We start from the raw sequence: 18394 nt of genomic DNA, 5'->3' as shown, positions 1-18394 counted from the left end.
GGCCGAGGAGCAGAATTACTTACTCGATTCTGGAGATCAGGTACGACCATGCTTTGCCCTCACTTCCACGTTCTCCCACAAGATCGCGGTTACGGTTCAGGTCATGTTACGTCTATTTGGCTGTTTGTTTGTTTGTTAAGTTCCTCATTGGACGGGTTGGTATCGTTCTCGGCTAGCACTCTGCTGGGCCCGCGTTCGATTCTCCGACCGGCCAATGAAGAATTAGAGGAATTTATTTCTGGTGATAGAAATTCATTTCTCGTTATAATGTGGTTCGGATTCCACAATGAGCCGTAGGCCCCGTTGCTAGGAACCAATTGGTTCTTAGCCACGTAAAATAAATCTGATGCTTCGAGCCAGCCCTAGGAGAGCTGTTATTCAACTCAGTGGTCTGGTTAAACTAAGGTATACTTAACTTGTTTGTTTGTTAGCAGGGCTACGCATATTTATTCCTTAATTTCATAACGTTTTCATCTAGACATTAGTCTTGAATTGAACTTACAATGTGATGACGAACTGCCATTTTTAGACTTCGTTTCAAGTAGTAATGATCAACTTTCAACTGGAATGGGAACAGATTCCTTGGCTGTCCTTTGAAATTTACATTTAACTCTTCTAAGACTTTCGAACATAGGCTACACTATCTAGTTTTATAATGTAACTGAGTTAATTTGAGTAAATTTTAGTTTTAGTGAATTCACTTTTCTTTCAAAACAGTTTGATAATAAATTGTTATCCGTCTGACCTATCTGACAAAAACTTTGAGACTTTTCAAATATTTTTTATCCTAAGGCAACCACTTTTGAAGTGCCTCATAAAGAAATGTATGTATGCTTCCCATATTCCTCAGTATTCAACCCTGCAAAACAGTCTCTCACTATTGTCCCAAGCAATATATACCCACATCATAAATTTCATTTTCAAAAGTTAAAGTCCTCCTGGGCCTCTGTAGGCTCATAGGACAAGCGCTGATCTCCTGTTTCTTAGGCCGACAACCAGTGGGGGACAGGTCCCAATGCCTATGACATGTGGCCAGTGTGTCGCTAGGCCCACTGTTTAACTCCCAGCCTGACAGCTGATACCTGTTCTCCTACTGAACCTCTCGGATTTTGTCTGACCGTTAGGTTGACGGGTTGCCGGAATTTTGCAGTGGTGCAATCCGGGCCATCAGTGAACAGCGGATTTGAACCTCGGCCCTCTCGACTGGTAGCCGAGAATCATACCACTGCGCCACCCAATAAATATTAAGGACAAATTTGGGATCATAATGGGTTATTTCTAGTCCTTTCTGTAATGCTGCTTTAATTGTCATCTGGGGGGTCAGTTGTCCGATCAGAGCTCTAAGAGAGTATTCTCAGTAATTCGCAATCATAAAGGGAAATGAAAAGCACAATATCTAATATAGCAGTTTCAAAATTTATCTCAATCCGCAGACAGCCGTTCATTACTATTCTTGAGACTTTTATTACCAAATAGCAAAAATCTCGATATTTGGTTGTTTTTCCATCATTTCTGCCGTGATTCAGCAGGTCGTTTACAGTGAAAGTTCTCAGCCTCCGAGTTCTCGCTTTCTTTTTATTTGCATTTTAGTTTCTGTATTATATACAATTGTTGTGTTATTTTACACTTTTTAATGTCAGTTTTACATATTTAATTTTTCTTTATCCTCATAGATGTCCTTATACCTGTACGTCCAGTGTGAGATTAAAGCAAAGTATACAGAAAAGACATATTTTGAATGTGTTAAAAAGACTTCAGAGTAAAATTTTGATACAAAAGCAGAAATGGCGATGAATGAAATAAAGAGAAAGAACAGTTATCAACCTGACTAACACTAAATATCGCGCAATTTTGTAATATAAGATTAAAAGATATTGAAACACAATCTTTTAATCTTATATTGCAAAATTGCTTGATATTTGGAGTTAGTCAGTTTGATAACTGTTCTTCTTTTTATTTCATTGATCGCCATTTCTATATCTCTTAATCTTATATTACAAAACTGCTTGATATTTAGTGTTAGTTAGGTGATAACTGTTCTTTCTTTTTGTTTCACTGATCGCCATTTCTGCTTTTGTATCAAAATTTTATTCTGATGTCTGTTTAACACGTTCAAAATATGTCTTTTCTGTATAGCCTACCCTGCTTTGATCTCACACTTGACGTACAGGTATTTTCAAATTTCTCCGTTATGGGAGATGAGGAATGATTTCCTTCAACGGGATCAGGTAACCTCTAAGTGGTTTCCCAATTTTCCAACCTCGCCATTGTTCTGACTTCCTCAACAGCCATCAGCTTACAATAATCCTTTCAATTCTTGCACCTTTCTCGTTCTTTTCTCCTTTATCCATTCTACTGTATAGTCTACCTGTAAATGACCCTATCTTCTGTCATGAAATTACATCTCGAATAATCTCCTTTATTTCTTTATTAAACGTTTCATTTTTTTAAACACAACTCATTGTTTTAATTTCCTCTTTCTACTTTCCTATGCCCATTAGAACCTTTACCCAATCCATGAAATTTTACAATGTTCTCATATGTTCCTTCAATCTCTGTCGTTGGTCTTATTCCAAACTTCATCTATTTTCCTTTCACAAGCTCTTCTCCTTTCCTCCTCACCATGGTAGTTAAATTTATGGTTAAACTTCTGCCCCTTTCCTCTTCACTCAAATATTGATCAGATATGCTTCCAGCAAATTCTTCTTCTCACCATTACATCCATCAACTTGCTCTTCCAATTGTTTATGACATCACACAAACAAGCAACGTTTTTATCAAAATTTTTCCTTTCCCAAAAACACTTATGCATATTCTTCCTTGGAAACCATTTATTTCTAACAAGCCTCTTTCCAAAAACAGTCCTGAAATTTTTTCCCCATCTCATTTACTCTTATATTACACAGACTACCCTTTCCTAACTTTACACCTTCCTTTACGGTGCCTCTGACACAATTACACACACACATACATATATACGTTATATATATATATATATATATATATATATATATATATATATATATATATATATATATATATATATATATATATATATATATATATATATATATATATATATATATGGGGAGTTTGGTAAAACTCATGCAGGTGGTTTATGCGGCAGCCTGTCCAGGAAAAAGCTCCAGTGCAGATTTATGACCTTTGAGGGTCAGTTGGTAATGCCCTCGCCTTTCATTTGAAAGACGTGGGTTCTATCCCGATTTAAGCAAGAAATTTATTTCTGTGAAACACGTGATCCTGTGTTGATGAGTTTATGTATGTGGGTGTGTGTATATATATATATATATATATATATATATATATATATATATATATATATATATATATATATATATATATATATATATATATATATATATATATCACTATATTACATAGATATACAGATATAGATATATTTATATATACTGTATATATGTATAGACAAAATTACATATTACTGTACAGTACATATATTAGACATTATATATATATATATATATATATATATATATATATATATATATATATATATATATATATATATATATATATATATATATATATATATATATATATATATATATATATATATATATATATATATAATATATATATATATATATATATATATATAGAGAGAGAGAGAGAGAGAGAGAGAGAGAGAGAGAGAGAGAGAGACCAAGGGCAGATGGAGAGGCACACTGACAATCTACAGTTTTTATTGTGGCCGACGGCGTTTCGCAATAATCCATTGCATTTTCAAGGCTGCAATGACACAATTTTGTTTAATAAAAAGGGACGTCACTATATAAAATTATAAAGATAAAAAAATAAAATAAAAATAAAAAATACATACATTTCTTAAAAAATCTTAAAACAAACCTACCCAGTACATGGCTAAAAAGTGACTAAACAGAAAAGGGTAAAACTACTCGAAAACAAAGAGAACAGCAGAGAAATCACAAAATAAACAAGGGTGTTGAGGACGTCTGGGCATTTAACGAGGGAACGAGTGCTTTAATGAAAATTGACTCTAAAGTCGTGAGTTCGTCCTCGTGTTGGGCTGAGGCTATTATTTCGAAGTTTTTCATATCAATCTGCGTTTTGCAGATTGCAGAGTGATTTCTTATGTTTGATAATTCAGGCCTGGACAATCTGCATCCCGTCCTATAACTGACGCCCTGATGACTACAGACACGGACTTTCAGTAGCCGTCTCGTACATCCAACGTAGGTTCCCAGCTCGCACTTGGGACACAAGTATATTTGTAAATGATGTTGGATGCTAGAGACGGGCACAGTCTATCCTTAGATCTGAAAAGAGACCCGAGCGTTAAAGGGTTTTTCGGAATAAGTTTCATATTTACAAACTGGAATTCTTTGCTAATGATCTCTATAACTTTTTTGCGAAACTCATCGTTGAACAGGAAGGGAAATTTAGCGTAGATATCAAGTTTGGGAACATCATAAATGACACGTGGCTCACTAAAATTCATATCTAACAACTTTCTCAAAATTCTATAAAAGTGTTTTAGAGGAAAACAATTATTTCTAAAAAAAACCTGTCAGGAACTCAATTTCGCTGTGGAAGCCTTGCCAAGACGATGTCAGAGTAAGGGCCCTGTGGAGGAGTGTAAAAATAGCATTTAATTTAAAATTAAAATGACAAGCACTGTAAAAATTAGTTTTAAGATTTTTTAAGAAATGTATGTATTTTTTATTTTTATTTTATTTTTTTATCTTTATAATTTTATATAGTGACGTCCCTTTTTATTAAACAAAATTGTGTCATTGCAGCCTTGAAAATGCAATGGATTATTGCGAAACGCCGTCGGCCACAATAAAAACTGTAGATTGTCAGTGTGCCTCTCCATCTGCCCTTGGTCTCCGTATATTGGGCTTCCGCCTCCATCATCGTCGTGTGTTTTGGACTATGGTGCAAACGACACAATGACTCTTGGGAGCGTCTTCTTCGTCTACCTCTTTTTGATTCGACTCAGACTTCGGAATTCCAACAACTTCTACTCCTTCATAAGGACTCGATATGGACCTCCTGTTCTACACAATTGCCGTACCCTGGAAAGATACTCCAAGAAATTGGAAAAAGCTAAACTAGATTTAAGGTTCCTACAGTATTGTCAGCTAAACAAAATTACCCCCAGATTTGTTCGTTTTAAGTTGTATAAATCTTCTTTATACCATTCAGAATTTTACTTAGAATCAACCAATAAGTTGTTGGAAATGGAAATTAATCTTAAATACAGTGTTATTAAGAAACTTACGGTTACTGTTAATACTCACAGGTCGAGTCTTTTGAATTCTTTATCTTGGATTGATAGGCTAATTTTTAACAGATTGTTTAGTAATCTTTTAAACTCTTTTATACAGGACACTGAATTCAGGCACAGTAGAAAATTGCAACGTCTGGGTATTTCCTTGCCTATTTTTAATAAGAATATCAACTCAGTTTTTAACTTTTCTAGTCGGGTGTTGTCTAAAAGAGAAGAATTTCTCTTGTCTTTGGGCCTGGACTTTTGCCTCCCGTGCTATAAACCTAAATTGCATCAATTTTTCCTACCACTGGAAATTTTATTTCAGAAATTAACCAAATTACCTTGCTGTAATAATATTGAGCGTGTACGTTTCCAGCTTTCATCTTTGGCCCATCAGGTATTCAACAATCTTAAGACGAACTGGACTCCTTTCCTTAGAAAAGAAGATCTGACTGTACTTAAAAACCTCGCTAAAGAGGAAGATGTCATCATTACACGTCCGGACAAATGTAAGGGAACTGTCATTTTGAGCAAACAGGATTACATTAATAAAATGACTGTGATACTGAATGACGATACCAAATTTCAAGAAATGTGAACACCTAATTTACAAGACATTATTAAAGTAGAAGACCGAGTTAACAGATTCCTTAGACAATTAAAACAAAGTAAGGTTATAGACGAACATACCTATCAAAGTCTTTTCTCTACAGGCTCCTCATATGGGATTATGTATGGCCTTCCCAAAATACACAAAGACAATATTCCTTTGCGACCGATTCTTTCATCAATAAATACCCTAACTATAAATTAGCTAAGTACCTGGTACCCTCCTCGAACCTTTAACCAACAACGCCTACACTCTCAGGAACTCCTTGGATTTTAAAAACGAGATCCTTAAACAGGACTCGGACCTTTATATGGTTAGCTATGATGTCGAGTCGTTATTTACTAATGTCCCTGTTGAAGAAACTATTAATATTATTTTAAGCAAATTATTTCCTGACGAAGACTCTATGTTTCATAATTTTAATAAGTCTCATTTTAAACAGCTTCTTAACTTGGCCGTGCGGGACACGGTCTTCGTTTTTAATGGTACTTCCTTCAAACAAGTGGAAGGGATGGCGATGGGTAGTCCACTCGGCCCCACCTTCGCTAACATCTTTATGAACTCCCTGGAGGAGTCATTCTTAGATTCCTGCCCCTCCAACCTTTGCCCCCTATTTTATCGACGTTATGTGGATGACACGTTCGTTCTTTTTAGACATGAATTTCAGTCTCACCTGTTTTTAGATTTTATTAATGCCCAGCACTCCAATATTAAGTTTACTATGGAGAAGGAAATATGCAAATCGCTCCCTTTCCTGGACCTACGTATTTCAAGGGACTCGGAGGGTTTCCATACCAGTATATACAGAAAGAGCACCTTTACTGGGTTGGGTACTAATTTTTACAGTGCTTGTCATTTTAATTTTAAATTAAATGCTATTTTTACACTCCTCCACAGGGCCCTTACTCTGACATCGTCTTGGCAAGGCTTCCACAGCGAAATTGAGTTCCTGACAGGTTTTTTTAGAAATAATTGTTTTCCTCTAAAACACTTTTATAGAATTTTGAGAAAGTTGTTAGATATGAATTTTAGTGAGCCACGTGTCATTTATGATGTTCCCAAACTTGATATCTACGCTAAATTTCCCTTCCTGTTCAACGATGAGTTTCGCAAAAAAGTTATAGAGATTAGCAAAGAATTCCAGTTTGTAAATATGAAACTTATTCCGAAAAACCCTTTAACGCTCGGGTCTCTTTTCAGATCTAAGGATAGACTGTGCCCGTCTCTAGCATCCAACATCATTTACAAATATACTTGTCCCAAGTGCGAGCTGGGAACCTACGTTGGATGTACGAGACGGCTACTGAAAGTCCGTGTCTGTAGTCATCAGGGCGTCAGTTATAGGACGGGATGCAGATTGTCCAGGCCTGAATTATCAAACATAAGAAATCACTCTGCAATCTGCAAAACGCAGATTGATATGAAAAACTTCGAAATAATAGCCTCAGCCCAACACGAGGACGAACTCACGACTTTAGAGTCAATTTTCATTAAAGCACTCGTTCCCTCGTTAAATGCCCAGACGTCCTCAACACCCTTGTTTATTTTGTGATTTCTCTGCTGTTCTCTTTGTTTTCGAGTAGTTTTACCCTTTTCTGTTTAGTCACTTTTTAGCCATGTACTGGGTAGGTTTGTTTTAAGATTTTTAAGAAATGTATGTATTTTTTATTTCTATTTTATTTTTATCTTTATAATTTTATATAGTGACGTCCTTTTATTAAACAAAATTGTGTCATTGCAGCCTTGAAAATGCAATGGATTATTGCGAAACGCCGTCGGCCACAATAAAAACTGTAGATTGTCAGTGTGCCTCTCCATCTGCCCTTGGTCTCCGTATATTGGGCTTCCGCCTTCATCATCGTCGTATATATATATATATATACACATATAATTATACACTTATATGTCTAATGGATGTACAGTAATATGTAATTTTATGTCTAAATATATATATATATATATATATATATATATATATATATATATATATATATATATATGTGTGTGTGTGTGTGTGTGTTACATTTATATGTATATATAAATATATGCATATATATATATATATATAAATATATATATATAATATATATATACATCACTTCCAATGAACGGACTATATACATATATCATAAATTTCTCTCATTGAGATCGAACCCAGATCTCTCAAATGAATGGCCAGGGCGCTATAAATTGACCCACACAAGTCATAAAATCACCATATTTACGCTGAAGGGGTCATTCGAAAGAAATGCTACCAATTTGGTCACTGGTGAGTGAGGAAGTTGGGTAAAAATCGCTGGTACTTTAGGCGGCAGCTTGAGTACCGAAGCACTTAGGTTTCAGCTATCATGACCTATGTGGGTCAGTTGGTAGCTCCCTGACCTTTCATTTGAGGGACGTGGGTCCGATCCTGATATGAGAGTGGAATTTATTTCTGTGAAACACGTGATCACGAGTTTTATATATATATATATATATATATATATATATATATATATATATATATATATACATATATATATCATATATTATATATACTGTATATATACACATATATATATATATTATATATATATATAACATATATAAATATATATATTATATATAAAACTCATCAACACATGATCACGTGTTTCACAGAGATAAATTTCTGACTCATATCAGGATCGAATCCACGACCCTCAAATGAAAGGCCAGGGCGCTACCAACTGACCCACAAAGTTCACATTAGCTGAAACCTAAGTACTTCTGTACTTAAGGTTTTTCATGGACAAGCTGCCGCCTAAAGTACCAGCGATTTTTACCCAACTTCCTATCTCGAATTACCCCTTCAGCGTAAATATGATGACTTATGACTTGTGTGGGTCAAATGATAGCACCCCGGCCTTTCATTTGAGAGACCTGGGTTCGATCTCAATGCGAGTTAGAAATTTATGATATATGTATATATAGGCTATATACTGTACGTATATGTGTATGTGTATATACAGTCCGTTCACTGGAAGTGATATATATATATATATATATATATATATATATATATATATATATATATATATATATATATATATATATATATATATATATATATATATATATATATCCCCCTTCGGTGATAATTCCCCATCGGGGATATTCCCAAGTAGCGTGAATTGGATATTAAACCACATTTGTAGCTTCATGTTATATATATATATATATATATATATATATATATATATATATATATATATATATATATATATATATATATATATATATATATATATATAATATATATATATATATATATTATGTAAATATATAAAGGTTACAAAGACACACACAAGTATATATACTGAACACACACACACACATATATACATATATATATATATATATATATATATATATATATATATATATATATATATATATACGCACACATCACTTCCAATGAGTAGACTACTGATTTTTCAGTAGACTTGATCATATTCTTATAGTGTATCGCTATTATTTCTCCGAAATAATATTACCTAATTCCAGCGTGCTTACACAAATAAGTACAAGAAACTCTGAAGATTCTAAAGAGACAAAAGATATCATTATAAAAACCAGTAAGTGATACCTGATGCAAGGACTGGCCTGACTAAACCATCTTAATATACGTAAGAACACCTGATACAAGGGCTGGCCTGACTAAACCATCCTAATATACGTAAGAACACCTGATACAAGGACTGGCCTGACTAAACCATCCTAATATACGTTAGAACAGACTTCCCATATGGAACATTTCGAAAGACAACGCAGAACATTAATCTAACCTAAATCTTTCACTTGGAACACCACACAGCCTTATTTGGCATTTATCATTTCCTATTTAAATTCGGGGAATCTCCGATTAGCGTCATTATTATATAACCTTCGTCTACAGCGATACAAGAGATGTCAATTTAGCTGTAAATGTTACACACTCCAATTCGCACGTATGCACTACTAACCTATAATGCTACAACCAGCACTTTCCTCCCCCCAAAAGGCTGAAGTATTTTGCAAGGGCAACACCCTGATAGAAATTGTTAGAAGACCTAGCCTACGTGAGATTCAGAGAAAATTTCCTAACACAACCTAATCAGGGTAACAAGATAAATATCCGGCGAAATTTAACACTGCTGAGCTGAATCTTTTACTTGATTTTCCGTCTGTTACATTTATAACAAACAATTACGCAATTAAGAACACTCAAAATACCTAAGAGATTGTGACGCCGCTTAAAAAAAATAACATGCCAAAGGCGCCATTATCTCGTTTGTTTAATTGAGGTTATATTCTTAAAATAAATTTGTCGCGAACCAATCGCTTACTGTATGTCTAGTGGGTCATTCTAGACCGGTTCAAGCTATAATAATAACAGGTCTCGACTCGCCTAATTTAGAATGTCCTTCTAGCATCATTAATGTTTTATTCATGACCAGTTCACATCACATAAATGGCTTAAAGGTTGAGCATGAACTCTGTCTGGGCTCACAAAGTGGGTAGATGCACTAGATATATATATATATTGAAGCAAGCATAAAAGTGATCTCCAAGAGAGATCTGGGTCACTGGGTGTAGCGAATTGGAAACTGGATAAAATGCTTCCTAAACATATACTGAATGAATGTAGCCTACATGTCTGTGAGTGAAGAGTGCGCATGTTATTGGACTTGAAACATTCTCTCTCTCTCTCTCTCTCTCTCTCTCTCTCTCTCTCTCTCTCTCTCTCTCTCTCTCTCTCTCTCTCTCTCTCAGGTTCGTCAGACACTCAAGTTTTTCAACACCGTAACATTTGCCATGGTAAACCTGTTGAACGGGTCGAATAAAATAATGTCATTGATAATTCCTATGTTAACGTCTAATAAACTAAAGACCATAAATACTAAAAACCAAACTACATTTTTGAAGTAAAGTAAATTTTCGTAGTACACGCCAGGTATTAATATTGACGGTATTGATACACAGGTTATTTATGGCATTAACGCTTATAAATTCAACAAGATTTCACGTACATCAGCATGCATTCATATGTAAAACGACAGTCGCCTACAGCTTCCCATTTTCCCTCATTTAAATGAAAGGAAGCTGTCCAATCCTAACTTTACATCATTACTTCATACCTCCATCTGTTTCGAAAATTAGTAGAGGTAGTCCATAAATCATATACTGTATACCTTGCTTCTACATTTCAATCGTTAAAGTTAAGTATACCTTAGTTTTACCAGACCACTGAGCTGATTAACAGCTCTCCTAGAGAGAGCTGGCCCGAAGGATTAGACTTATTTAACGTGACTAAGAACCAATTTGTTACTTAGCAACGGGACCTACAGCTTATTGTGGAATCCGAACCACATTATAGCGAGAAATGAATTTCTATCACAAGAAATAAATTCCTCTAACTCTTCATTAGCCGGCCGGAGAGTCAAACTCGGGCCTAGCGAGGCTAGGCCACAACTCTACCGACTCGTCCAACGAAGAGCTCATTTCAATCGTGAACGAACTGGTTCTGAATGATGCACACATCGCAAATCACTCATAGAAGATCCAGAATATTTACGGATGCAATTCAGTTTCCACACTGTAAAGTGACCAGTACATAGATTCGGATTTTATAACGTCAAGTTTTAAACCGACATCGCAAAAAAAAAAAAAAAAAAATCAACAAGCAGCTATTAGCAAGCTGATGATGGTACATGTTCACCCCACAGTACCTAGGCTAAACAAAACATCCAAAATTTATCAATATGGGACTTCTACAACACTGGCATAACGCTGACTAAACCTGCAACAATATTTCATAATACAGATAGGCCTACACTGCCTTCATTCTGATGTCGAGTTGATCTTTAAGGCAGGTTTTACCAGTGATTTCTTTCAGCACAGTTTGGTAACTTGAGATGTTTAAAAACATTGAAATCTCTGACCCCCTCCACCCATAAAACCTGTGAAAATGTTTTGATGCCACATATCAAAACGTCTGCCATACCAAATAAGCAGTTTATTTTTATGCAGCTATATTTGTATTTACTTGACACTATCCCTCTCATAATCTTATAATCTCTGGCATTACATGTTCCAAAGTTGTTACAATGCCCAGTTACAAAAAGTATAATACAGTACACCAGACTCATTATTAATAAGTAAATTTTTACTTTAAACCAGTACAGGACTGTATTTCTCAACTGAAAATATAAAAGTCCAATTTTAGTGAGTGTTTTGAATGTTTCAACATTCACTTCAGCAGCAAATTAGTTTTCTTGATCATGACACCCATTTGCATTCTACAATTTTGGGGGACCACAGGGTGAAATGGGCTTTTTGGTGGGAGAAAAAAAATGTGGGGAGGGCTTTGCCCCCCAGACACAGCCCCAGCCTAACCTAGTCTACTGTAATTAAAATTAATTCAGTTGCAACACAAGCCAACCACACCTAACCTCACCTTGGAAGCCAGGTCCTTACCTGGCCACAGGATCTGGAACTGCCCCCCACCTAACCTAAAGTAATCCATGGCACTGTGAATTATAATGAATAATATGTTGCAACCCAAGCCAACCACACCTGACTTAACCGAACCTACAATGCCAAGTCCTTACCTGGTTGGGGAGCTTTTCCCTACCCTGGACTCCCCCACCAAACAAACCTGTATCATTGGGTACTATTTATCTAGCAATAATGTCATTGAAAACACTTAGGAAACCCTACCTTAGTCAGAATCAGAACCAGCAGAAGCACCATGGAGATTGTACAAAAATTCTCTGTATATCACTTCATTTGTATTCTCCCTAACCTAAAAATCCAGTAACCCCATTGTGGTCTCTCCATGGCTGAAGGATATAAGGGGGTCTAGTAACTTCATACTATTATCCTGCTAAGTAAATGAATGTCAGAAATATACAAAACACATAGATACATTTTGCATTAAATTTTGCGATACAGCCAAAACAGTCCTGTGGAACATGATTAAATAAGTAAAAAATGTGCCAAAGTTTCTTCGGTGCAATCAAGTTTTCTGTACAACGTATAATGCTGTATGAGCCGCGGTCCATGAAGCTTTAAGCCACAGCCCGGTGGTGACCTGTCCTATAGCGTTGCCAGATGCACGATCATGGCAAACTATAACCTTAAATAAAATAAAAACTACTGAGGCTAGAGGGTTGCAATTTGATATGTTTGATGATTGGCGGGTGAATGATCAACCTACAATTTGCAGTCCTCAAGCCTCAGTAGTTTTTAAGATCTGAGGGCAGCCAGAAAAAGTGCGGACGGACAGACAAAGCCATCCCAATGTTTCCTTTTACAGAAAACTAAAACTGAAGCCAGTGATCTAGGATATGTAAGAGGGTGATCAAAGAGAGGCTAAGGTCCCTGGCCTGGTAAGGACCCCGCATCCTAGGCTAGGTTAGGTTAAGGTGATTGGGTAAGGTTGCAACCCTATCATGTAGTTTAATTTACAATGGCCCAGGGTTAGGTTGGATAGAGGATGTGTGTGGGGCAAACCACCCCATAAATGTTAAGGAGCCAGCACCCTAGGTTATGCTAGGTTTCAATAGACTCCTGTATTCACTCATTTTATGGTTCCCAACAACCAAAATCCCTTGTTCCTTCTCTGGTTCCCTTAATTGTAGGAAATAAGGGGATCCCGTACCTGGAAAATTACTAGGCTAAATTGCTGCCAAAATGCCAAAAACATTCAACACACACTAAACCAAGAGACGACCTATTTTTAACTCCAGAATATGATAAGGCCTGGGGAGTGGGGGTTAAGTTAAAAACCTACCATGATGCCCCCTCTTGCATGTAAAGTTTGTTGAAAAACAAATAACGATAAAACTCAGAGTGGGTAACAATATTCATGGTAAACTTATCTGTCACTGTAAATTTGTGATAGATTTTGCCTGGTATGCTTTCCGTATTGAGCATATTAAGGAGATTGTGGATAAAATGGAAAAGAATCCAAGGTAAAACTGTAGACTACTACCGCGCCCCTCTAGGTTCGGTAACTACCAGTTCACGCGCAAAATTGGCGCCGTGTCTAGTACCATCCCCTTGGGGACGAGCTTAAAAACACAAACCAATGACGGTAAATATCACTAACATCAACCAAAGACATAAACGTCATCAAAGCATAAATAAAAGGCGGTTAATATTCCGATCGGCGGCTGGCAGGAACCCGGCCGCGGTAGTCTCTAGTTTTACTGACTCCAACACGAGGAGCTCGAGCAGTAAAAGGTGGAAATAATAAATTAAAAATTACCTTTATTACTAGTCATTTTCCGTGGGTCTGCTAAAAATCTAAGGTAAAGCTTTACAATACTTGCGCGGCCTGATTCCCGCCAATCGTCGACCGGGACAAGTTACCGCCTTTTTTGGGGGGAGGGTCCAGGGGGGACGAAGCCGCCCCCAAACCCCCGGCCAGGTCAAGCAAGTCGCCCAAAGGTTGGTTAGGCAGGTAAGATCTGGCTACGCCAGGACCTGGATTATAGGAAATGTTAGGTCTATTTATGTATGAGGAACCTGTCCCGGTCGACGATTGGCGGGAAATAGATGATGAGCGGGAAATACGTGATTATGATGATGATGATGATAATGATTTAGTTTTTTTCAGTTGGCCATATGCCAGGACGGTGTCTGGCAATAATGCAGGCCATATTTTGCCGTCGTAATTTGCTATGCCAAACCTAATCTTCGCCATTGTGGTTCCGGTGTTCAATGAGCTGGCAATGGCCGCGAGGTGACGAGACTTCTATTCTTCAACTACCATTGGCAATTTCATGAAAACCCCGTCTAGACGATGCTAAAAACTGTCAGGTTACGTTCTCGAGTTACTTCATCATTTGCCTCACGAGGAATATAAAATAATAACGTGCAAAACCGACGTTCATTTAAAATGGTTGTACTCACCTCCGTGCGCACGCTGCCTATAGGCCTAGCCGACAGTCTATTTTGATTCTATGGTCATAACCTATTATACATTCCTTGAATAAATCCCGTCCAAATTAATCTTTCTAGAACTTAACCGACACTTTAGTTTCAGCGCAAGACTCCAAACATATACCTTGGCCACGGTAATCCGCATAAATATTGACCAAACAATCACTCAATAACGTCAACGAACACATACTAATCTGGGAGAGGGAAGTTGGGTCGTTGGGATCAAAACAGCGTTTGCAATTGAGGTTCTATTGTCTATTGGCTTTATATTAACGCTGAAAAATGTTCTGTTTAAATTGTAAGGGTTTTTTATAAGTTCTAAAAATATTAGGACAAAACTAAAAATCACTTTGCTATTAATTAAATATATACAGCATAATGTCAGCAAACCTCAGAGCCATATTTGACAATACAGTTAGCAAGGGCAACAGGTGATCATGTGACAGTTGGCTCTGGCCATCCTACTGTTATAGGTCAAAAATGGCATGGTAATTTTTTTATGGCTTTTGAATTTCGCTAAAAGCTTAAGTTAACTCGGTATTTTTATGAAAGATTTAAATGTCCGCTCTCTTTTGTTTTTTTTTCGTGTCTTTCTTCTGGCGACTATTTTAAAATCTGGTAGTATCCTAAGGGTAAGCATAGAAGCAGTTGATGTAATGTTTGATTATTTTTTATCTTAAAGATACCTCTTATTAGAGGAAAATCTGTGTACCAGTATACACATGATACAAAGATATATCTTCATGTTATCAAGTTCATTACCTATATAGTCTGGTAATATAGACACTCCTCATATCATTATAATGATGCTTAACCATTATTTAGACATTTTATTTAGGGAAATGATTATAACTGACCATGTTATTTGCTAGAATCCAAGATCAACGTTTGAACCTAAGAGGAGCAAATTTGATATGCTTTTTGTGATAGAACCGGCTGACAAAATATTTGAATCCCACCACTGGATGGATTCACCGCAAAGTTGGAAAATGTTTTCAGATTTTTTCGTGTTCGCTATATTTTTACGGTACAATCGATCACTTTGTCTCGTGTTTCGTTCTGATAAAATAGACTGACTTTGCAGTTCTCTTTCGGAACCTTGTAGTCGTCCTCAGGAATTTTAATGATGCTTAGGGCTGCGAGGATGTCACCAGAATATTCGTTAAATGAGGGTCAAGATCTAAGTGCCTTCGAGTGGAAGTCCTGTAGACCTCATTTGCAGGGACTGCAAATACAAGGAGGTTAGGTACTAATGATTCTGTGACTTTTATATCGATCCTAAATTAGTAGAGGGTTTATCATAGCAGTTTCTTGAGAGCCAGCAATGACGGAACCAAACACTCACGATCCCCACGAGAACATGTATAAATTTCGAAGTCGCGCTCAGTTTCATGGTATGAAAATTGGATAACTAAGATTATTCTTAAGCTCAAAGAAAATAATTTGGGCTTATCAACTGATTTGTAAATGAAGTCGTGATGTCACTAATATTCTGAATGCTATTGCCAAAAATTACGGAAACTATTAAACAAAATTTCGAGAGAAGTTGTCAAGATCTTTTTAAGAAAGTGTATAGAATGATGAAGATATGTATGTATGTATGTATGTATGTATGTATATATATATATATATATATATATATATATATATATATATATATATATATATATATATATATCCTTATAAATCGTATGTCATTTCCAAAGCCATGTATTGCAGAGTCGTCTTCATCGATGAGACTTAATATTCCATCCAATATATGGCAAGGCGCTTCTGTTTTTCAACGCACGGCAAACTGACTGTCCTGTCCAGAAGTACTCTGGGAAGCAGTGTCAGTCACCTCCACCAGTCGCTTCCAGCTCAGCTAATTTTAGCCACACCAAGATTTCCTACCACCCGCAATATCGTGGAAAATGTGAAGAAAGGAAAAATTGTGACTGACAAGTTTTTCATATTTCTTGTGACGAAATGCTAACATTACCAGGTGATAACAGTTCGAAGCAGATTCCATATGAACAAGGTCAGTGACGTAAGACCACATGAAGTTTGGCAATGCCTCAATTTGCTGTTTTGTACGTGGGGATAACGACGGCTCTGGAAGAAACTGGAGAGAGTAAGGCCAGTCGTTAAGCAGCATAATGAGAAAGAGTATTATATAATATATCAAAAACAGAAAGTAAGAGAGAAACAAAGCCGACGAGACGACATCAGAAGTGTAAAGCGGGATATATAAGAAACGCTGCAATCAGCTAAGCACGTGTTTCTTTTAAAAGATAACTGTATTCAGTAAGAAAAAAAAAAGACTTTTAGACTTGACATGCCATTTGCAAGGGAACCTTGACAAGGGTTTTGAATGCAAAGTAATTCAAATAGGTTTTAGTGCTGCTTTCGATTTAGTAAATCACAAAGCTCTTATTTATAAACTTCAAAATCTTGCAGTGGGTGGATAGGTTTTAGGATCACTTCAAGATTTCCTTACACATAGGTAGCAGCGAGTTGCTGTGGACGGGATCTTTAGTGAACCAAGAGCTATTGCGTCTGGAGTTCCACAGGGTAGTGTTCTTGGGCCACTGTTATTTTTAGTGTATACAAGTGATATGGTTTTTGGCCTAGAAAACAAGAATGTTCAGTATGCCGATGATGCAACACTTGTGGGTGTAGTAAAGTCTCCACTTATGAGAAATGAGGCTTCTCTCAGCCTTAATCGGGACATGGACCGGACCAGGGAGTGGTGTAGTCGGTGGGGTATGAGGCTGAACTCCAGTAAAACGAAAACACTTGATTAGCAGATCTCGTACGAATTTCCCACCCCATCCTCCCCTTCTGGTGGATGGAACTTCGCTAAATGAATCTGAAGCATTAACTATTCCAGGTGTAACTTTTGAATCACATCCAACTTTTGAGGAACATCTAATGAAAGTTTCAGCAAATACCACACGAAGGTTAGGTATTGTTCGTAAGGCCTCATACATTTATAAAAGTGATAAAATCAGTGCAACATATTTTAGGTTATTGGTCCTTCCTTTACCAGAGTGGATATCTGCTTCTGCCAGAGATTTATCTCTTAGATAGTGTTATTCGTGGTGGTAGGTTTCTGTTTCCTAATAGTAGCAGTCAAGGTTCAGACCTTGGTAGCAGTTATGACTGGGACCATCGACGGATGGTTTCTTGTTTGTTACTTTTTCATAAGTTGTATTTTAACAGAGATCTTTCACATTTACAATTGATCCCTGATCCCCATTATCTGCCTAGAGCAACCAGATTCGCTGAACAGCAACATCAATATGCAGTAAATGTGCCTCGCTGTCGAACTTGTCAGTTCCAGAGGTCCTTTATTCCTCTCACCGCTGGACTGTGGAACAGCCTCCCAGAGGATGTCTTGCAATTGGAACTTCTGAAGTTCAAGCGAAGATGCAATGCATGACTACCCTAATACTGTTCTCCTTGCATTTTAATAAATTGTATCTTTTTATTAATTTATAAGTTTATTTTTTCTTTTTTAAAAAGAGAGAGCTCTTCTTTCTGTATTTCCCATTACATCCTCTTACTTCTTCCTA

This window comes from Macrobrachium rosenbergii, chromosome 40, assembly GCF_040412425.1.
Source record: "Macrobrachium rosenbergii isolate ZJJX-2024 chromosome 40, ASM4041242v1, whole genome shotgun sequence".
Classification (NCBI taxonomy): Eukaryota; Metazoa; Arthropoda; class Malacostraca; order Decapoda; family Palaemonidae; genus Macrobrachium; species Macrobrachium rosenbergii.
Note: the sequence above shows the minus strand (reverse complement) of the source record.